At 43.7% G+C, this 23,382-nt stretch overlaps 1 protein-coding gene across 3 annotated transcripts in view; it reads right to left on the bottom strand.

Moving 5' to 3' along the window:
• The window catches only part of SERTAD2 (SERTA domain containing 2), a 75,250-nt gene that overhangs the window by 37,671 nt on the left and 14,197 nt on the right, over positions 1-23,382 (bottom strand). The gene's annotated exons all lie outside the window — the stretch shown is intronic.

The raw sequence follows: 23,382 nt of genomic DNA, 5'->3' as shown, positions 1-23,382 counted from the left end.
GGCTAGCAACCATGGGAGGCATTTGCAAGAGCAAGATGGAAGAAGAGGCAGATATCTTGGGCTTCCTTTTTCCTCATCTATTGAAAGCATCCATCGTGTGTCCTTCCCCTATTCATAGGCAAAGTCTCAAAGGACCCATCCAGTCTGCAGACCTGCAGAGCACAGGCTGTCCATCCTCACTCAGCATCTCTCATGCCTGGTAGGATGTGACCTGTCTTTCAGGAATCTGGAGGACTGCAGGGAGAAGCTCCTGACAAGAGGCTGTCTCACAGCTTTTCTTCCTCTCACCCAGGTCCAAAGGTACATTAGCACAGTGACTCTGCTCGGTGTTACATCACACTGCTCCCACCAGGAATTACACAAATGTAAGGAGACCTTGGACTCTCTCCAGGTTTTCACCCAACTTCTTCAAACTCCTGCTTGCACTGAAGGTCGGTGATGAGGGACAGAATCACAGAATCTCTTGAGCTGGAAGGGACCCACAAGGATTGTTGAGTCCAACTCCTGACCCCGCACAGAACTATCCCCAAGAGTCACACCATCAGAAGGGATGAGTCTTTTCTTATCCTTAGTTTTGTGCATATGGGCAACAACAAAGCACCTAATTTTGTTTTGTCTGTTCTCCAGAAGTGCTGTGCGTTTCATTGAGCAGCAGCGGAAGCACGCAAACGACACACAGCCCACACAGGGAAAAACTGCCCTGGAAAAGTGGCAGGAGGGGAAGAACTCAACAGTTTAAATTCAATTTGTATCCTTCATATTGCATGGACCCTGTTTGTTCATGCTATGCAGTAGATAAGCAGCACACACAACAGATCACTGTCCACCAAACTGGGAAAAGTAAAGACAGAAAAGCTGAAAACACAGATTCTTTTATGGTTCCCCTCTGATCTCAGCATGCTTCATGTTTAGGGTTCATGGAGTATCTCAGTACAGCAAACACACACTGACAACTACTGCAGTTTAGGAACACCTTCACAACAGCCACATGGGCAGCAAGAAGCAAAATCCTTGTGTACAACACTGAAATTCCCCTTTCCAGCTCTCTGAAAAGCCCCCAGAGCTGCCCCCAAAGGCAGCCTTTGGGTTATAGGAGATGAGTCCCAGAGCTTCTGCAGCTCAGTACATTTTAATCTCACCCTAAACTTTCAGTGAGAAGGAAGACAATTTCTACTTCTTTTCACTGCAAGGGTAGCCAACAAAATGTGAACTGAAGGCTGAGCAGAAAAACTGAGGAAGCGCAGAGAGCGGGTGCTGTAAGTCACGTGTGGTCTCCAGCATATGGATAACAGCCACACTTAAATAAGGAAATCAAATGTCAGTCCACTACTACCCTGCCCAAAATTAATCTCTCTACTGATTCCCAAGAATATGCAGCTTCAAAAGCTGAGTGCCTGCTCGCAGGGACAGGCAGGCGGTAGAAAACACACACAGGGAAATAACTGGAGCTTGTTCTGCTCCTCTTTCGCCCAAAGTCCTTTTCATTAAGCGCTTTTCACTTAGCTGTACAAGCAAAGGAAGCAGGAGAGGAAGAGGGCAGAGGGAGGAGGGAAGGGGGAAATACAGCATTTCCCATCAGCTCTACCAAAGGAAAGGCATGGTGGGGAAACAGAAGAGCTGGCTGCAGATCATTCCCAGCCAGATAAGTGCAAATGAGCAACAAAAAGGACTAACACATGGAGATCAGCAAAAGGAAAACCAGCACACAGGGGAAAGACCAAGAGAATACATAGGAAAGGAAAAGAGGATGTGAGAAGGCTCTTCTGGTGGAACAAACTACTGAGGAAACAGCCAAACACACACCACCACTCTAAGAATCAAACAGAAGCAGCTGAAGGTTTGAAGAAAGCATCCTAACACAGAGAAGAGGTTCTGTCTGAGGAAAAAAAAAGACATGGTCTTGAAAACCCCAACAAGAAAATAAATGATAGATAGGAAGTGATAACGAGAAGGTTACAAAAAAAAAGAATACAGGGGTTTGGCTTTCTTTTACATACTGCAATCTTCACTCAAGTTCATGTCTAACTTGGAGAGTATCAAATCTCAATTTCAGCAAAAAAGATCCAAGCTTGAATTAGTCAGACCATAAAGGATATTTAGTCACCACCTCTAATCAGCCTCCTATCACAACCAAGGACATGCCAAATATCTGAAGTAGACTAGGTTTAAAAACTAAAACAGTACCAGAAATAGTAACAATTCCTGGCTGAGTCACATTTTAAGCTACACACATTACCCATTCAAAGGATTTAATCTGAACATTGTTATTGTTGAAACTTGTTGGTTTGCCTTATTTTGGTAGCTCAGATGAGTAGGAAGAACATTTCCTGTACTATGGACGAGATACTTTTTGATCATTACAGGGTTTTTCCTTCCTCCCGTTTCCAGCCTTCAAACACCTCTATTGAAGGGAACTTTCCTTGCAGTGTCCTTCCCAAGGACAGACCTAGAGAAAAGATGACTTTCCTTAGAGTTTTAACAGAGACATGGGGGCTGATGAAAATGTTTGCTTGGGTGTATGCACTGTGTGAGCCAATGAAGCTGCAACCAAATGTCTTCACTCTTTCTCCTGTAACTTGATACCTGGCTTTAGCAATCCCTCCAGCTCTTGAATTAGGAATGGAAAATATGAGAGCTCCGTTTCACAGCAAAGGTTTAAAGACCGGGGAAGAAAAAAAAAAAAAAAAAGGACGTATTAGGGCTACTTGCAAATGGTATTTGCTTTACACTGGACTTAAACACCTGACAACACCACGTGCAGGCTCTGTGTACCCAGAGGTACCTATGGGCACCGACGCTGCAAAGCACTGCCCAGCCTTGTCAGAGCTGGTGGTTTGAAGACTGACCCCAAATCAAGCCTAAAGCCTGATTTCTAAAGCAGTTCCCTTTACTTTGTACCTCTGTGCTCCAACAGCTCTGGGTGCAAATGGCATTTGAAAGCAAACAGCTACTGCTGAGGGAGCAAGATATTAAAAACTCCAGTAGCTGTTTTTGTGCATAACTGCAGTTTGTCGTGAGAGTACAACAGGATGCTGGGCTGAAAGCTTTATGAAAATGGTGTCTGTAATCGTCACACTCATTTCCAAGTCCTTTGAAAAATATTTTTAAAGCATCTGTCTAGTTATATCTCTTGTTACTTGCTCTCTGCTACAAATTGGCAAATTGCAAATCCCGAAAGAGAGCAGAGGAACCCTTCCCCAAACACGAGCACTCTGTGGCATCCCTGGCCTTCCCAGCCTGCTCTTGTGCACCGGGGAAGGGTACAGTGCGCTCGCAGGCTCACCAGGAAAACCCTTTCCCTGAGCATTGTGGCTCAGCCATTTCAGTGACACAATTACAGCTCTTGCCAAGGAGCTTGCATCATGTAACACGCTGCGAGGCTTTTCACGGCAACGCGGCTCGCAAGCTTCCCTTCGGGGGCCCATCCCCGAACGCCCTGCTGCAAAACGCTGCAGCTCCCAGCCCCCTCCAGCTTCTCCCACCTCCAGAGGAACAGCAGCAGGGATCCTGCACCTCTTTTTGCTCCTGCAGAGCTCGGTTTAACGCTGCCTTCCAGTGTTCACGGGGAAGGATGACTGTCACCTTTCAGAATATCACCAGTCATCTTCGCAAGAAGGTTTTGATGGAAATCAGGTGGGGAAGTGACAGAGAACCAGCAAAAACCACTTTTGTTGTGTTCTCAGGACTATGGATTTGTGGTACTGCTGCTTGTTTGACAGAGGTCAAATTTTACTAACACAGGACTAAATACTGTCCGTGGGACCATTTGATGCTAATGGCAGGTAGTGCTGAAGATCCAGGTGGAAACAAAGCTTAACTTTGCCTTCTTATTCTGATTTACAGACTGGTGACAAGATTTCTAAAACAACAGGCTATAGCCATGCCGTGACATGTATCAATAAACCTGGAGTTTTGCTGGGATCGTGAGGAACGAGTGGCGTGCGCTGCGAACTAAAAGAGTACAAAAACCCAGCAAATTAAGCAGTTTGTTCCTGAGCTGAGGTTTGTAGAGATCTGATGAGCTGCAGGATATTGGCTCTCCATCTTGCTTCCAGCTGCTTCTACAGATGTCCAGGCTCCTCACTGCCAAGAAGAGCTAGGAGGCTAGTGAAAGCAGCTGGAAGAGAAGGAGGTGGAGGAGGAGTCAGGCTAGCACCCTCTGGGGAGGGCCCAAAGAGGAGGAGGAGGAGGAGGAGGAGGGAAGCAGGCACTGCCCACACATGCTCTACAACTCTGACTGAAGGTGCTGACCACTGGGAAAAGGCGTCATGTCCATGGAGAAGGGAATGAGGAACTTCGAAGTATTTTGTCTCTCTTTTTTTTTTTTTCCTTTTTTCTTTTCTTTTCTTTTTTTTTTTTTTTTAAGTAAGCTAGGGAGGAAAATTAGGTCATTGAGTAGCAACTCTGCAAGAATGTGGGAGCAAGGAGGGCAGAGATTCAAGAAAGAACCAACAAGGAGAGGGAGGGAGTCAGAGAATCAGAGAGAAATAAAAGTGATCAAATATTAGTGGTGTATGCAAGAGCAAGAGAATCACTGAGCAGATGGGAGGAGGGAAGAAGAAATGATTAATAGGGAGTGTGAGGCCCTTCCCCCTCCCTGAAGCAGGACTAATCACATGGAAGACAGCTAAAATCTTACTTCCTAATATTGCATTGCTGCGGTAGCTGCTACATGATGGAGGAGAGCAAGCCCATCTCCAAGACAAAAATCTCCCTAAAACTTGAGAACAAACCCCTCAGGACAACACAGCCACAATGTTCTGGCTGCTGGTGCTAAAGGGACATCTGTCAGGATGGATCTGTCATATCCTGAGAGCTGATACCTGGTGCTCCTCCTGCAGGAGCACCAAGTCCCGCAGTGAGCCTAAAGCCGCATTCCTGCTTTCACCCTGGTCACTTCTCCTGCTTCCAGCCTTAGAGAGGAGAAAGACTGGCCTTTCCATGCAAGCCAAATGCACGTGTTCAACTTCCCTACACCAGCAGCCAAAAAGTCTCACTGCCTCACATCAGAGCACACCTCTGACCAAGCTCTTGTGGGGCCCCACCTGGATACGAAGGCGCTGCCTCCTCAGCACAAAAGCACAGGGTGAGCTTTGCCACGCCGGCACCGATCGGATCGGAGGTGCAGGTCAGCTCTGCAGCTGCCCTGCTCTCCTCGACTCACTGGGCCAGAGCCAGCTCTCCTGCAATGGGAAGCACAGGCTCCCTTGCCACCATGTGTTCCTCAGGCTTGGCCATCACAAAGCAGGAGAGAGGAAGGGCCATTGCCACAGAAACAGTTCCAGATAAATACATTTGCTAAAAAGAGGCTCCCGTGGATTTCTGGTGACAGCCTGTCACCGGGTCTGCTCTGCACAAAGCTCCCACAAGACTCAAGTACACAGTCCTCTTCCTGAAATATATGCTAAACAGCTTATTCCTTCCCACATTTTACAGGTGCTAACATGTTCATCCATCCCCTCACTTTTTTCTTCCATGGACTTAGCAACCCCAATACTTACACTTTCTCTGTATAGATCATGTCTGCTAAATCATCCATTCATGCTATTTTCCTCTTTTTTTTTTTTTTTGACCCACTTTTGAGTTGTTTTGCTGTTTTTAAAGGCTGTGAGCAGAAAACTGGTTCAAGACTCCAGCTGAGACCTCACCAAGCTGAGCTGAGTGGAAGGATCACTGTACCCTCTTGGTTATAAACCTCAGCTTGCCTTTTTCACAACTGTATGAGGCCGGTGACTCACAGTCAGCCTGGAATCCACCATCAACTCCATCCCCCCTCTGCAGAGCTGCTGCTCAGCCAGCCATCTCCCATTCTGGGTCTGGGCAGCCCACTATTCCCACCTAAGTCAACGACTTTGTGCTTGTCCTTTTCTGAATAACCTCTTATTTTTTCCAAGTGACTTCTCCATTTGGTCAAGATTTTAAATTCTAACCCTGTTCTCAAGAAAACTCAGAGCTCTTCCCATGTCAGTGTCATTTGCAAGTGTAATCAGCACCCACAGCAGAAAAATCCCCACAGCGTGTCACCTCTGGGGAGGACACACAGGAACTGACCACTGCAGACACAAACTGGTCCTGCACCATTTGTGACATTGCACCCCATAATGTCCAGTCCCTGGAATTTCCCCAGGAGTAACCTGAGAGTCACAATAAAGCATGGAAGACAAAGTTGTCAGGGATATCATGCAAATATGCTCTGCTCATGATGGACCTCTGCGCTCTGCCACAGGACATAATAAAAATCATTCAGATCAAGTGCCATGCTGCTATTGAACCCAGTGTAAAGGAGAGGACTGCAGCTGATTAAAAAAAAAAAAAAGGTGCAAAAGCCTCAGCAAGGAAAAGGAGCATTTGCCTGATCATGATGGTGGAGCATCCAGCAGTACTAACTGAGATGTCTCCTGCAAGAAACAGGCAGGTTCCCCTAAAAACTTTCACCAGCAAGCATCACCTTTCTACAGTATTCATCAAAGCGATTTCAATCCACACAAGACATTAGTTCCACCAGACATTGTTTCTCTCCAGGGCTTTGACACTACAATATGATGGCAAGTATCTTTAGACTGATGCAAAATGAGCAAAAATTCAACTGTGGCTGAAGGCGAGGAGGCAGAGATAGGCAGAAGGGGTGGCTGTGTTTGCCTCAGACAACTGACCTGGAAAAAAGGACCTGAAGACATTTCACACCCAAGTTCTGGTCACCATATATAGCTCACGGGCAATATGGCAGAAGGACACTTTGATCCCAAGCAGTGTTTTAGGGCAGCAAATTGCAGCTGTCCTACAGGACACCGCTTATTAATCCTGCAGCAAAACATACTGGGCTATAAATTCCATCAATTGCCCACTGTTTAAAGAAATTAGTTTTCTTTAGAAGAGGAGCATGCTGTTATAAACACACCTGACTCAAGTCCATCTGATCCCTCCCCCATTTATGCAGCTGGAAAGACTTCTGACTTTACACTGGGAAAAGCAGTGCTCAAAATTTGACGTATCCTTTTACTCCCAGCGCTGACACAAAAGACAAAAAAAAGTACAAAACCTAGTCTATGTTTGCTGTTTGAAATTTGAATCAGTAGCAAATGGGACAAGCCCAAATGCCAGGAAGGTGAGGAAACCCTGGATCCTAGGGACCTCCAGCAGAAAAATATCTAGTCATAATGCCAGTGGGGGCTCCAACACTTTCTTTATTAATAAAAAGCTTTTTTTTTTGTAGGGTATATGGCAGCAAGATTGCCAAGAGGTTGTTCAAAATCACAGCACTGCAAACCTTTGCTTTGGTCAGTTTTAGCCCCAGAATGACCAAATCTAACCTCTGAGGCCAGATGGTGTAAGCACTGGTAAACTAAACAGTACCCATGGTGTTCTGAAAGAAGATGACAGTGATAGTCTAGAAAGGCACCCCAAAGAGACCACTGAAAGAAATGAGAATATATTTTATTTATTCCTTTACACCAGATAATTTCAAAATTGCTGCAGAAGACTGCAGTAGAGACAAATTTAAAGTTTTTGTTTGTTTACTTCTTTCTATTTAGGGTAGAGCAAACTCACCAAATGAAGGCAACACAGTATGGGTGGGAGAGAAGAGAGGGGAAAAAAAAAAAAAAAAGCAGTTCAATACCCTCCCTCATTTTTTGAGGATTTCTTTCCTAAGCTTGACAAAGCTTTGTAGCTTTTCATGCTCCACACACCGTACGACTGTCCCGGCCAGAAAGATTTACTGCGCTCGGAAGTGCAGGGTGGAGTGCTCCAGCAGAACCGGACCAGTGCTACAGCCGGATCTGAAGTGATGTCAGGAAATGGGTGGGGGCAGGGAAGGGGAGCACAGCGAATGACATAGCCCTCAATCAGGAAACTCACTTGGCAAGATCTGTGGAAAACCGGAGGTATACAGGAGTAAAGCCCCATAAAGCAGCCCAAAGAAAAGAGGACAGCTGCCAGCTCCCGGCAGCCGGGAGCGGAGCCAGCTGCCGACGCGCTGTGCTCGGCAGCCGCCCGGCTCTGGGCGAGCTCCGCTATCATGTGGTGAGCGCTGGGCAGCGAGGGAACGGGAGGAAAGCACCCGCTCCAGAGAGCACAGCACCCACGTCCTGCTAGCCAGGAGAGGTAAGGAGGATGCAGGAGGAAGGGAAGGAGAGCCAGCATCCTGCAGCTGTAAGGCGGCTACAGCAGATAGCTATGACAGGGGTAGTTCTGTCATCGCCAGGAGATGGTCGTTCTGGCATCGCCAGAGGCAGCTGCGGCGCTACACCGCTGTCAGGGGGAAAATGTAGCGAGACAGAGGTGAAATAGCGAAGGCTTTAACACCTGCAGACAGGCCAGCAAATCCCCTAAACGCCAGCAGAGGAGGAGAGACAGGGGAATCACCCCAGTGGGTCTGGCTCACGCAGTCTGGGGCTCTGAGGTGACCAGCACTACTCCCTCAGACGCTGTGGGGAACGGGCCGGAGGGATCAGGGAGGAGAGGCATGGATGTGGCACAATGCTCCTAGGATGTGCTGCAGCAACTTGCAGAGGAGTGGGATTTTCTTGTTTCTACACTGAGGAGTTACCTAGAGACGAGCAGGCTCAAGTACAGGAGCTCCCAGGACGGGAATATAACCACTGCAGCTCCAGGATGGCAACGCTGTCGCTGCTGTCCTCCTCTTGAACCCGGAGATTCATGGGGATCCAGCTCGGCACACACATCCATGTCTGGACACACAGCCCTGTGCCAGGCATCTTACAAGCTAAACAGATACGTCAGAGGGATGGGAAAAGGAAATACAATTCTCAGGAATTAAACAGCAAATGCAGGAGAGCAAAGGGAGCGTTTAAAGGCTGGCCACTGATTTGTCTTCCCATCCCACACACCCCCTGCTCTCCTCTCCTGTATTCCAGTCCACTGGAAGATACCTGTTTTGGGGGGATTTATAAAAAATTGTTCTGCAAAGCACCTATGTTATTGAGTAGGTTAAGTACTAACCAAAAAGTTTTTCCCTCTGAAGAAACCAGTAACCCAAAAGCTTCAGAAGCCAAAAAAAGTAACAGTAACACAAGGCAGCTTCAGAAGCCGAAAAAAAGGTGTTAGCATAGTAAGATAATGACAAATTTGGAGCAGTAGAGATAAGATGGACATTCATACAACATAGACAAGAATTAAAGCAAACACATTCAAACCCAAGCTAATTCAAAGTAATGAAAGTCTCAGAAGTTATCAATATTCTCACAACAGTTTGTGGTCATAAAACATTAGGTACCAAACAATCAAAATCAGGTCTTCTATTTAAGAGTGCCTTGGCCTGGAAAGATACCTCTGTGAGCATCAGATGGCTTTTGGTGAGCAAACAGGAGTGTGAGATGCATAAACAGCTCTGCACCACACACAGAGATTCAAAGGCACAAGTTAGTACATCTAAGAGCTCAACAAGGTTAGAAGCAAGAGGATCACAAATGGAAATTTTACCTATAGCAAGTCTGACTTTTCACCAAGGCCCATATGTAAAAGGAACAAAAAAAGCCTCAAAGACTACACATGCCTTGGAGCATCCTACTCAGTATGCAAAAATGTTCTATTTCACATGCACAGTATCCCCAAAACCTGGATGTTTTTTCATTACTTCGTTTCACTACCAAGTAGTTATTCACTGAAAACACAGGGCTGAACCTCCTTACATTATTCTACTAAGCAAAATAAATTTAAAACACAAAATAGTAATAAAAAAAGCTTCCTTCCTCCATTATAGCCACACAGAGAACCATAAGATTACTTTCCATAGCTGGTTTTTATCATACACTTACACAGATATGCACATCTAAGAAGTGAAGGCCCAATTAACATTTAAGTGCAGGCAGAAATTGACAGAAATTTTTGACAGAAATTTTTCCTTCCAAACCAGCCATCCAGCATGCTCACAGGACAACCCAGTCCTGCACATACATGACAGGTTTGGCAATCTAATGTCAGGCAGGCAGATGATTTAAAACCACATATCTCACTCTCCAAGAGATAGAAAATACTTGGATATGCTTAGTAAAAACACAACTAATGCTGAGATTGTATTCTTTTTGAGACTGTTTCATTAGGCTATGAGTCACACATGCTACAACAATGAAGTTTGGAGAGAATCAAGCTCTATTTACAACTGCAAGATGGTGGGGTATGGTCCCCTTGGCTTAGAGGAATCTGTTTTTCTCGCTGATCAAAGAAGTCAAAATTGGAGGCACAAAATCAATCAATTGTGGCTATCTGAGTGGTTTTTGGAAAGCTACTGCGGGCACTATAACCTAACACTCCCTGTGTACACTGTCTCTGCCATGCAAAACCAGTACAGTCACTACCTGAAACTAGAATCACCAGTTTGGTTTAATTTTGTATGTCTAGCTATTGGAAATTCTCTCCCTCTTTTAGGTGTCTGTGCTCCTGCTTAATTACCCCAAGTCTCTGCCTCTGGGCAGTGGCAACTCCTGTAGTCACACACCCACATTGTCTGTTATGGGAAGGAAAACATCTTCTACTCCCTTTACACACCATGCCTAAACTCTTTAGAAAAAAGGGGTCAGCAGGTGACACTGACTCCATCACAGTCAGTAGCAGCTGACTTTCCAGGGCCCAGGTTTCATGCCAACTGTTCAGCTGACATCCCAATAACATTATCATCTCCATGGAGTAATTAGCATGATTTAGTAGCTGGTGGCTTCAAAAACTGCACGAACTTCAGCAGCATTAGAAGTACCAGACTTTCTTTTTGCCTTGCTTTGCAGTTTGATTTGTCTTTAAATCTGAAAGCAAATCCCAGTTTTTCATGGTTTAGAATTGAAATCATGCACAGATGCTGAATTTTGTGACATTTATGCCTAACTTCTATGTCAGGTTCATTTCAAATCACTGCTGAAATCTGTCCATTAAAAAATTTATTAAAAAGAAAACCTGAAATCAAACAGATCTTTGACCAGTTTCTGGAACAGAAAGAGGAAAACAGAAGAGAAAGTGGTTTTGGTATATACAACCAACCAAGCCCAAAGCTTTGAGAAGAGCATGCGCTTCTAGAAGGAACACAAGTCACTAAAAATATTTGTGCTCATGTATACCTAAACACAAAGAGTCACTTTACACTTGGAGTTTTACCCCAAAATCAGCCTTCCTAAACCCATCAGCACTGTCTGATCATAAGTAAGTAAAAAATTCAACCTGTTAGGCAAAATCAAATTAGCTGAAAAAAAAGCTGAAATGTGAATTCACTGTCAGAGAGTGGCAGCTCAAAGGAACAGACAAACTGCACACCAAAGCTCACGGTGAAATAACAAAAATCCAAAGACATCCTCTTCTCCTTGGGACCTCCATGCACACAGCTTTCCTTCACTGAATTCATCAGCAATTTTTGCCATGGCAAGCTTTTTGGTATATCACCCACCAGAAGTCTTGCTAACAGTATAAAAATCATCAGCAACCATGGCAAGCAAAAAATTCAAGGCTTGAGCTCCTTGGATCCCCCCAGAATGAGGTCACTTCAATTTAAGGCTGCATGACCCAGTCAGAAACCTGTAAGGGTATTCTGCCCATATTTATGTCCACACAGATTAAGAAGAATGCTTTGTTAATGGCTTAGTAAAGGGGTTTTGGCCTTTCTTTTTCATCACACAGTTTTCAAAAAACTATTAAACATGCTGTATTGGTAACAGATGAAAAAAGAAATGCATGAATATTTTGCCTTCAGCATTCATTAAGAACACATAAAGCAGTGTAAGGCTCCCTGCTCATTGATACCATCAGTGTCAGACCTTACACTTCCATGCCTACAGCCATACCCCCTTCAGCTGTGATCTAGGCAGCCCCTGCAAGGCAAGCAGGGTCATGCTGGAGAGGCCCCCGGGGAAAAGATCCAAGTGCTGCAGATACTAGAGCTAGTAGTGATGTAGCAGCACTGCTCTGCTCTCTCACAGACCGCCTGCCTACCCCCAGGGAAGCTGCTGTGCAGATCTGCAGCACGGTACCTCACAGCCTCACAGCTCTGAGCAGATCCTGGAGGAGACATGCGACGCCCTTATGCAACACACACAGGCTTTCAAAGCTGATACCACATTATCCATAGAGGAGAGGATAAAGCAGAGCACGCTGTACCTCACCCTGCTTACCCCATGCCTTGGCTCACTGGCTGCCCTATGACCAAACCTGGAGTAAGGAAAGTTGAAACAAAGAATGAGCAAGTTTTTGTAACTCGGGAGAGAAAAAACCAGCCAACAACCAACAGTCTGTGCTCTGCAGAGAAATGAAACTTCCCAGCCAGCCAACTGCTAAACTCTCATGTCTTTATCAGCTCCTGCTTCGGGTGAAGTTCTTCACCGTTTCTACAGGACATAGTGAAATTGTCCCACTTGTCATCCCAATGCCTGGTGTGCTGCCGTGCTGACACACAGCTGCCACGTCCCACCCCACACCAGGCTGCGGCAGAGGAGAAAGGAACAGCTCCCCTCTACAAGTATCCATAGTGCGAAGTGTGTTAGGGTCTCTGTCATTAAGTCTATTGGAAGTATGCACTCCTGAGTCATTTTTATTAGTGTTTTTAATGTCACTTGGGGGGAAAGGTGCCTGGAAAGCACCAAAACTCTTCCTCAGTGTTTGTTTGTGAACAAGCTCCAAAATCCTTTGGAAAAAGTTTACAGCCTTAGTCTCAGTTAATAACATGATTTGGTTTATACACCTAGTGTACACGGGGTAATTCCTGCCACCCCTGTCAATTTGACTTGACTGGAGATGATACAAACTGTGAGAGGGACATTTTTCACAAAAAACCTTTTTAATCCTTGCAACAAAAGGGAACTCTGAGAGTCAGATGAGGAAAATCCCCAGAACTCTCAAATATCGCCCCCGCAGAGTCAAGGTGATTTCAGAGTCACGCAGCTTTAATAACGGGACTTCCTCAGGGACACAGTATTAAACATTTAGAGAAAGCATTTGAAAAGAAACTGTATCATCAACCTGATTTCTAATCTTTTTACTTTCAGCTACTTGGAAGTACTACGAAGTTACTTCTAAATGCTGCCAGAGTGATGATGCTTGGCATTCTACAGAGGGCAGGGCTGAGGGGGAGACATACTCAGCTTCTCTCTCATTAGTATTTCCTACAGATAAAGTTCAGATTTTTATTTTTATTTACCGACATCTTTAATTTATCCATCCACTGGGTTGTTTTTAATAGTAAAGAACAGTACCTTTGATAAAACACTATATGAAAACCAAAAGAACTAACAAAACAAACCCCAAAATACAGTTTCACTTTCCCCTGGTCTTGCACTAGGTAGTCTATTAGAAACTCAGCCTTCTCAAAAACATATATGAAAATGGAGGGGACAGGAAGAGAAAGCAAAAGCAAACCACGGAAGTCCTTTTCTGTTGCAGCTGCCTGCAGGCTCCAGGATCATTGCCACACACACTCTTTGTGTACTCAGAAGGAAGAAACAACTGGATTATTCTATAAGGCTGATTGGAGTGAAGTATAGGATAGCATAACTTCAGGCTGCCTTTTGATGTTGTTAGAAGAAAATATCCAGATAAATCATTACAAGAGTCTTTAAAATTTCTCACATCAGGAAATGGCACGTAAAATAGTCTCAGGAACTCCCCGTCCATCCCCCAGAAAACAGATCTGAAGCACAGCATCACATTACCGCCAACCTAAGAGCAAGTAGCAAGATCACTACTTGTTAGGAGCTGACAAGTCTGAGATAAATTTTACTTCTAGATGCACATAATTTTTTCCCATTGACCTCACATGTGACATGAAATAGACCCAATTTACACATATTCCTTTAATTTTTTTTTTTAATTTGATGAAAAAAAAAATAAAAGTATTCATCCAACCAGTCTAAGGAAGAGAAACCCTATGCCTTCCTTTAAAAAAGCAAAACCCAAATACTTTTTGTCCATTTCATCCAAAGGGAAAGCTAGCCCACTCTGAAGCAAACAATTACAAAATAAAGCAGGGTCTGCATCTGTCTTCACAGATTCCATGTCCCTATGAAATTACACATATATACTTTCCCTTCAGGTTGCTCTGGAAAACACTGCCACCACCAATGAAATCTGACAGAGTAAAGGGGAAAAAAAAACCCACTAAAAACCCCACTGCCTAGTGAACCACAAGACATTGTAGAAAGGCAGAAACAAGTTAAAGAATAAATTGTGAAAGAAAAGCGTTCTCTGTAACGTCTAATTTATAGCAACTTTCTAAGTCAAAGCTCATAGAAGATATTTTCAGATTCACATGTTGATCTGTTTATCCCCCTTGGCTATTTTACTTAAAATAACATTCATTATCCACAGGGAGAGAAAGCCAGCAAGCCTTCCGCTTGTGAGAGCTGGGGCCGGAGAAGGCAGGAGGAGCCGGGCAGACCCTGCCAGGCGCACGGAGCCCGTGCCCGGCTACCGCGGGCACAGCTCCGCTGAGTTCAGCGCTGGCTCGGCAAAGCCACGCTCCGTGCTTGGCACAGCGTCCTGGCTCCTCTGCACGGCCCTGCCAGAGCCCGGCACAGCAGGAGGAAGCGAGCTCGGGCCAGCAGATGTTACTAACACTTACGCCTGTCACGAACAGAAAGGACAAGAAAAGTCTTGAAGAGGCAGCGACTTGTTTTCTTTGTCAGGAGTTGGGAGATGGGGCTGGGGGAGAGAGCAGGACGGCACCTCTCAGGGTTGCTGCTCCTTCAAAGCTGTCTTTGTCGGCATGCCATTGCTTGACTATTATAGCTACCAAAAAGGAAAATAAAATCAGTATTATAATTAAAGCCACTCAGCCATTTCAAATCAACACATTATTGTAGTAATGAGAAAACTGAGCTTTTAGTGGTAGAAACAAACATTTCAGTTGCAATAACTTTTTTGTGTGTGTTGGGGTGTGGTTTTTTGGTTTTTTAATGGGTTTTTTGGTGTTTCGTTTGTTTTTTTTGTTTTGTTTTGTTTTTTTTTTCCCCAAATCATGCTATTTTATTTCAGGTGAAAAAAAAATCCACAAGGGATTTGCACAGTTAAAACTGGGGGACCAGCAGGGAACGGCAGTACCATGGAGCCGAACAGAGGGCTGTGCATTTTACCCCGCTGTCCAAATAGCACACAAAACCCTGTTCTGCTCTGCGTAGATCCATAAAAGTCAATTTTCTCCCACTCATCAGTCTACCCCACCCTCTGCTCTGGTTTTCTTGATTTCTTCCTCAATGATGGGCTTTCGTGGCATTGCCAACAAAAAGAAATCAGTAAATTTCCTGTGCTTGACACCACCCTTAAAATGACCAACAAGAAGGAGAACCTTTCCAGTCCAATGAAATGTCTGTGCAGAACTTTGGGATGCGTCTGGGTGGGATGGGTCTCCCATTCAATGAGACACGAGGATGCAAAGGCATCACCTGCTCCACAGGACTCCCCGCCCACTCGGGAGAAATAATTAAAGTGAATAAAAAAAGGAAGGCACAAGCTATAGTGGCTATCTCTAAGCTGTGAAACAAGATCACTGTGCCTTCCTCCTTTTTGCTCTTGCTGGTCTCTTCAGCTGGAAACCCACGTTTTACACCAGAAAGATGTGAGGACCCGGCCAAGGAAAATATTCTTGGTTTTTCTGAGTTTAGATAAAGTTATTCTGCTCCTTTGCAATAACTTTGCAAAGTTATTTTCTCCCTCACTTTGTAGAAGTGTCTTAAACAAGAAAACCCCAAATCCCCAAATTTTACTGGGGACTGCCCTCTGCCTCATAAAAATCACTGATGTGTGTGCTGTAGCAGATACAGAACAGGTTTGGGAGCAGCTCCTGCAAGGCTCCAGTGGCAGAGGCTGGTTAGAATCCTCCCTCCCTCAGTCTTGCCCAGAGCTATTTGTGCATTGCATCTCACATTGTGATCAAGCACTGGGAGAAGCCATCCTTATGATGCTTCCTTACTATTCAGAAAAGCTGTAACATTTCAGGAGCACAGAAGGAGCAAGGGCAGGAGCATGCAACATTTTTAAGTACTGAGAAGCAATTAAAAAAGAACTTCAGCTTTACTACTTTTCTTTCAGTTTTTTTTAGCCCTTTATGTTAAACAAAAATCTTAAAAATATCAACCTGCAAGGATCCAAAATCATCTAAGAGCGTAAGGATACCCTCAGCATCATTTCTTTAGAAGCCTTGCAATGTTACTTTGAAAGGGCTGACCACAAGATGTTTCTGAATCTTTGGGGAAGGATAATTCCTTTCAAGATGCCAGACAAAGCTGTTCCAAAATTATACCTTGATAGCAAGCCAGCTTATTTGGGACCCTTTTTACAGCTTTTTCCGTAAAACCAAAAGAAAATGCAATATCTTTTTCAACTGATTAAAAATCTGTATTATTGGATACCTAGCCACTCTAAAGGCAAATGTAACTTCTGTTGATACAGAGTGAACCATAAGCTCAACAGCCATCCAGTAGACTTTGTAACAAGCAGAGACAAGCAGGGCTGAGTATCCCAAAGGCCATTCTGCAGGTTTCCAGCAAGAGGAAACATGCTACAACATGTCTCTGGCTTCTGGGTTAGGTCAAGGCTAGTGTGAGCAGTTCTGGCTAACTGCTACCACCAGCAGCAAATGCAAGTGTTACCCACTTGGAGGCAGAAAGACGTGTACAGCCCTTTCCCACCACCTCATCTCCCTGCTTAGAGCAGGAGCAGGCTGGTTAAACGAGATGAGACATAGTAAAGGAAGGCAAGGGGAAAAAAACCTAAACAACAACATAAAGGACCTTTCCTACTGCATGTCTCCTCCCAGTTATGGCCTAACATCATCTTCAGAGAGGCTGCAGCTGAGAGATTAACTACCCCTGTGAGCGGCTGGTTTGGTTTTTGGAAGGGGAAGTTCTGCTCAGGGTTGTGACAAGTACTCAGTACTGCTGAAGCGACCAGGGATGAGACCCCTGCTCAGCTACAGCCACTGTAAAAATTTCACCGGGCTACAAGGCTCAGTTTCCCCTCTGCAGGCACAAGCCCAGAAAAGGAGGCAAGCTGCAGGGAAGGCATTGTCTCAGAGCCTACCACCACAGAGAAGGAAAGAGGTCATAAACAGACCTAAGGCAACCTGTTCCAAAGTTTGTACACAGGTCATGCTGCCCAGCCTGCGTCACACCTGCCTAGGAAGGACAGCTGAAGAGGTCTGCCCTTCTCCTACATGCTGGCAAGTTCACATTTGCACAGGGCCAAAGCTGTGATACTGGAGTCGCACATGGGCCCTCAAGTGTAGGAAGTCTGAGAGTTTTGCTCCAGCCAACTTCTCTTGAACAAATTCCTTACCTGAGCTGTCAACTCTTCTGCTACTGCAAGCTCTCAAGCACAAGCTTTCTGACAGCTTGGCTTTTGGTCTAAAACTGTCCAGGGCTTTTCTCATAAATCAAGCACAGTCAAGCCCTGCCACATGCCAGCCCCTCTGGGGAGCAGGATGTCAAGCAGCCACACGAGTCTCCAAGGACAGTCAGACTCACAGAAATCCAGGACTTCCCTGGTTTTTAAAGACCCATTGCTCACCCGTTCCTCCCCCTCTGCAAGATCAGCAATCCCAGTTGTATTGTTATGATATATACAGTGACTATGAATTCACCAAGAAGCATAGGCTCAGACAGGTCCTCGCTTTCTTGCCCACTTTCACAGAAGCTGTGAAGTTTTGAGACTTGTACATCCCCATCAGATTTGATCAAAAGGCTCAAAAACTGCTAATAGGACAGACACAGTCCTAGAAAAGTCCAATATTTCTTTCCCTCTTGCATTCCTGTCCCTCCCTGCTTAGACAGATTTTATGATTAACCTAGTCTGAATGTACCCTAAAAGCAGATGTAAAAATGTGTACATTAGAAAATGTTAATATTGGCAGATATTCACATTCCTTTCCAGGGTTTCACAAAACTCTTAAATCCCTGGTGACAGGACCTAAATGGAACATGAACTTTTTGCTGTCTTTGTAGCCATACAAGAAACAAAGCAGAAGTTGATGCACTATTATTTATGTCCTTGAAATACTTGCTTGGAAGTGTCTTTGATTCAAGAACAGCCCATCAGATAGTTATTTGTGTAGGTTTATCAACTTCTTTTACTTTAACATTCTGATTTTCTGTCACACAACACAATGATTCTCATGTTTGTTTTTCCTGTTACCAGAGCAAACCATTCATTTTTAACTGTTGATTTTGGCATAGGAGGACTCTAAGTTCATAATGGAAATGTGTTTTCAGCGGTAGTACTGAACAATAGAAAAGTCTCTTTCAACTGTCGGGTTATGAGGAGAACCAGCTGTAATTAAATTTAAGTCATCGTGGCTCTGATTCAGAAATGCAACAGCCTTCACTGTAACTTTGCAGTCAAGGAGTTTGTACCATTTCAGGAAAACAGGTACTTTTCTGAAGGCCTTATCTGAAACCAGTACCACAAAATGGTCCCTTTATTCTAGCTTAATTTGATAATGATGAATAACCAAGTATCTTTAAATAAACCTTTTCTGGGTGTTGTGGCCACAATGTGAGGCCTCAGTGACAAATATCCTATTAATAGAAATGGAATATACACAAACCAGCAAAAATCTTAGCATTGCCAGGCTCAGGTTCTTTGAACCACATCTACAACTGAAAAAAGCAAACATCAGGAATTGAAATCATAATAAAAGTGCTTAATTCAACACATTAGAAAAGTCAAATTTCATCATCTGCTTGATTGACTGTTCTACAGCACTTTAATTGTTCTCCAAATTCCAACAGGGCACGAATGTGAATTCTACAGAGCAGCCAGGATTTCAGAACCTGGAGAGAACAACTGCAGCTGATGAGCTGGGAATCAAAATACCCTTTGGTGTAAGACTTAAAAATCACCTCTCCACCTCGTATGAAGTTATCAGGAATTGCTCTATTACTTCTGTCATTAACCAACCATTCCTCCCTCCACCTTTGCACCAAATCCTCTCAAGTGCAGCCAGAGATTATCAAACCCAGCGATAGCCTTTCAACAGCTCGGCCAGTTGAAAAATCTCTCCAGTTCTGCTGCTATCACTGCTGTGTGAGCTGACGTCAGGCTGTTGTTTACTGGAGATGGGATGGTGCCAATTTCCACTGAGCTGAAGACAGCCAGGTCCAGCCTCTTTTGGCTGTGCACAAGCAAGAATTCCTTGTGTGTGCTTGCGTGCATGTGAGGAGTGTGCACGCGTGTCTGCTTGGGGGCACACACAAACGTGGGGGAAAAAGAGACTGGCTTTTATTTTCTACTGAGACACCAGAAATAAAAACAATAACAGAAAAAAAAATACGGCACTTCATCTTCTCTGAGAAATAGAGAAGCTCAGAGAGGGAAACACTGCCAGTTTTCTTGTAAGAACTATCACAGTATGGATGAAAACATAATTAAAAGCTTAGGATACCCCTAAAATCCCTGCAAAGAAGTTTACACAGTCAAATAATTTTTAAAAACCCTAATGCCTGTCCATCCATAAAAGGATTGAGGTGAAAATTTAAATACTTGACAAAACAGAAGAAATAGCCAAGTTTTACAAGGACTATATAAGCTTTCAGAGTAACTTCATTGCCTTCATCTTCTAAGACTGTGAAAGCCCTGGCTCAGGTAAAAGTACAATTACTTAATTGAATTTCCTGTATAAAAATATTCTAAATCATTAATAGTCCAGAGGGAAAAAAAATAGAAATCTAATAATGTGTGACTTTTTCATAACTTTTTATTCATTTACATTATTCTCTGCAAAGGAACACATTACACAATGGCATCAAATCCTGTTTTCAAGCACAACTTTCATATAGCACAAATATAATTATCTCAATGGCTGTAAGGTTCCGTTTCAGGTTTTAAGTATTGCACTGTCATTTTTGCCTGGGAAAACACTGCAGCATATTTGAATTTGAGGAATACAAAAAGCAATTATTGGCTCCTCAGGTGCAGTTTCCAGTATTTGCATTGAAGCGTGGACTGCCACTGTCATCTGAGTCAAAGAATTAACCATACTGAAGATTTTTGGTTCCACATAATGGCTTCTTCCCCTTAGCACCTAAATACACACGCCTCTGTCTTCTTACTTCCCATGAATGTATTACAAAAGGATCTTCACCTACACACCAACTCACCCTCCTGATGATTTTAACTCCCTCTTGTCCTCTCTTCCCATGGAACTTTTCTTTCAAGTTTAAATAATTTTTCAAAAGTTTCTATTGAGTCAATTATCTGAAGAGGTTTTACAGACCATTAATACTGCTCTGTAGGTTAACCACAAACAACATAAATAATTATTTTCCTCTTCGTTTAGGGAAGTACTGAGTTTGAGATCTCCCCTCTCAACATCAGAAGTACAGTGCACATAGAAAATATGCAAAAATGGAAACCTAATTTGAACTTAATTTGAACTATCAGAAACAGTGAACTTTACTCTGTAGGTCCAGTGTTCTATATTTTACTTACATTTATCAAGTTAACGATAAAAACACCAAGCTGAGAATCGGCATAACCATTCCAACCCCCAAGACAGCTAAAATATGAAAGAAACCAAAATATTTAACCTTTAACATAAAAATTTTTGAAGAAGGCACACTGACTACAGCATGCAAGTTAGTCAAGACCTTTCAGACAGCCTTTACAAGAACACTTTCCATCACTGCTGGCCAGTGGTATTAAATTGATATTCTATCAGATAAGGAAATACATGCTGGCTTCCTAGTGTGACAAACTTTCAGGGTTGGTGACAATTTTCAATATAAAAGTTTAGGAACTTTTACTCTGAAATGATACATACCTCCTCCTTACATGTCACTGACGGTTTCCTCTCAATTATTTCTCCTCAAAGATACCAGACAGGATATCACCACCTAAAACAAAACTGAGAACTGGCATTTTGAAGTCTAGACACGATTTCCTCTTTTGGAAGCCTCCTCATCTCTGTACATTCCCCATGTAACCACACTCTCAAGGTGGCCTCATCTAGACCTTCTGTATACAGACAACAGCTCAAAATAACATTTATTTCTGTACACCAGAACCATATGCTAATAACTTGGTTGATAACTACATTGAATTGTCAACCCTTACTTTTAACACCTTCACCTTTTCCTTCATATCTCAGGGAAAAGTGAGATGCAGCATGGATCATACACACTGCTGGAATGCCAGGACCTGTATCAGTATCTCACACAACTTCTTTAATCCACTATTCCTTGATATGCTTCTTGTGGTCTTGAAAAGAAAAAAAAAGTGCTCTGTTTCTGTGGTGACCTTGGTATTATGTTCTGCAGATACATCTTTTTGAACTCCTGTGTGCATTCCCTGCTTTGCAATCTGTTCTGATGACAGGCTTTCATAAAATAATGTTTGCATGTATTATTTACACATACATGTATTATCTATGCATGGTAATATTCCTTGGGCTGGTTACCTACATTTCATCCTGCACTCTGTATGCATTGCAAATAGGTTTAGCCTCTGTCTCCATTCAGACTGCAGTTTGACCTTTGTTTAGCTGTGCTCTTCAGCAATTTTACTGCTTTTTCTTTAGGGAATAATTTTCACTTGCCTTCTACATGCATACTGCTCTTTGGAAAAAAAAAAGAAAAGCTCTGTTTCTCACTGCGACAGACTTTCAGTTTTGTCTGTCTGTAATCAATGCTGGGAAGTTTTTTGGTCTGGAGGACTATCACAGCAATGTGTGCAGCACTGCTTTGAAAAAGGGAGCTGAACAGTTGTGATTTCATTCTCATGATACAGGAGAGACTCTAGGGGAACTGCAGCTCCATTTCCCTATCCCAGGTTATAGTCAGTAAAACATGGATTCAAGAGGACTGAAATAAATTTGAATTCAGTGAATAACCATAAAGATTCTTGTTTCCCTGAAACTAGAAAACTGTTTTCAATGACTCTTTAACCTAAAGGACTTTAGATAATCCAAAATATTTGGGTTTAGGATTAGCCAAAATCTTAATTTTTCATGTTAGCAAAAGAAACTTTTCATGTTTCAGGTCAAACCAATCCACATTTTTGATTCAGTCACAAGATCAAAAGCAACACAGTTAATCACAGCTCTAATAACTTCTATTGCTACTCCTCAACTTGATAACTAGTCAAAACCAAAATTCCCATGAATTGTTTTTACACTGCTACACAAGGCTAGAGAAAATGGTCTCAGCTGATCTCTTGTTCTCTCTAAAGAAGAAAGAATACCCCTTTCTTGGGTGGTATTCCTCAGGCAACATTCAAACAACTTTCTGGGAGTTTGCAATCTGCTTCATTTCTCCCACTAGAGCCTAGAGTAAATCTTGGGGTTTGGGATTCACAGGTTTCATTTTATTTCGTCTGGCAAAACATATTTGAGAATGGCTTCTAGCAATATCAAGGGAAAAAAGGAAACACTTTTGGTAGGCAAGCATTCCAACTGTATCCACTGATACACAGGCAGCACACCAAAGCATGGACTGATGGGTGAGAATACAGAATACCAAAATCTCTACCACTGCCCCATGCAGAGCCACAGAAAAATCGATGGTGAAGTGAACCTGACCAGAAGGCAGCCCTCAGATCTCAGCTGCAGACCTCTGAATTCAATCAGATCCCATGAAAGGTTAAGGTCTACCTTAATACCAATAAAATCTCTTTCCAAAGATGCAAGGCGCCAGGGAAAGACCACTGGCTGTATTCTCCAGCCTGCACACAGCCTTGGCATCACTGCAGATCAAGAAAGCTGACTTTTTTTTTTTGTCACAGTCAGCAACAAAAGCCAGAAAATTACTTCTACTGCCAACTGTTCTTTCCACGGGCATCAAAACACCAAAGGGACTCTGTGGACTTGTTGACTGCTTAGCCAGAAGCTTGTCTGGACTTCCTGGAATAGAGAGGACACTGAGGGGCTTTGCACCTTCAGTGGTTCTTGGTGAAGTCAGAAACACACGTCACGAGCATGCTACACTGGAGTTACACAATCCAGTTAAATGCTGCTGAGTACCCAGTCTCCTTCTCCTTACCATTCCCCCTCACACACAGTGGGAAAACCAACTGGTCCCAGAGATCCCTCAGTAACCCAAGTTTTGGTTCCCCATTAAAAAGGAAAGGTTTCTTCATGGTATTCCCTTCTTCAGGGATAAGAGGCTCAAGGTCATCACAGGCCTGAAGGCCTCAAGTCAGAAAAATGGCACAACTTGTCTTCCCAGAGGCCAGCCTGCTTTGTGTGGCTGTGCTGGAAGGAGGCACAGGCAGAGCAGTGCGCTTGGCACAGATGTGACACTGGTCCCACACACAGCTTCTGCTGCCTGTGCCTATCAGAGTGCCAGGGCTGGACACAGTTAAATACCCCAGGGTGAGGGGAAAGCCTCAGGGATCTTCAAGCCACAGCTGCTACGCCAGTTGTACAGTGGAGAAAGGCTTTAGCAGGTAGAAAGATGCAGAAGG

The sequence above is a fragment of the Anomalospiza imberbis genome, chromosome 3, assembly GCF_031753505.1.
Source record: "Anomalospiza imberbis isolate Cuckoo-Finch-1a 21T00152 chromosome 3, ASM3175350v1, whole genome shotgun sequence".
NCBI lineage: Eukaryota > Metazoa > Chordata > Aves > Passeriformes > Viduidae > Anomalospiza > Anomalospiza imberbis.
The sequence above is the reverse complement of the archived record's forward strand: the minus strand, read 5'-3'. Positions and strand labels throughout refer to the sequence as shown.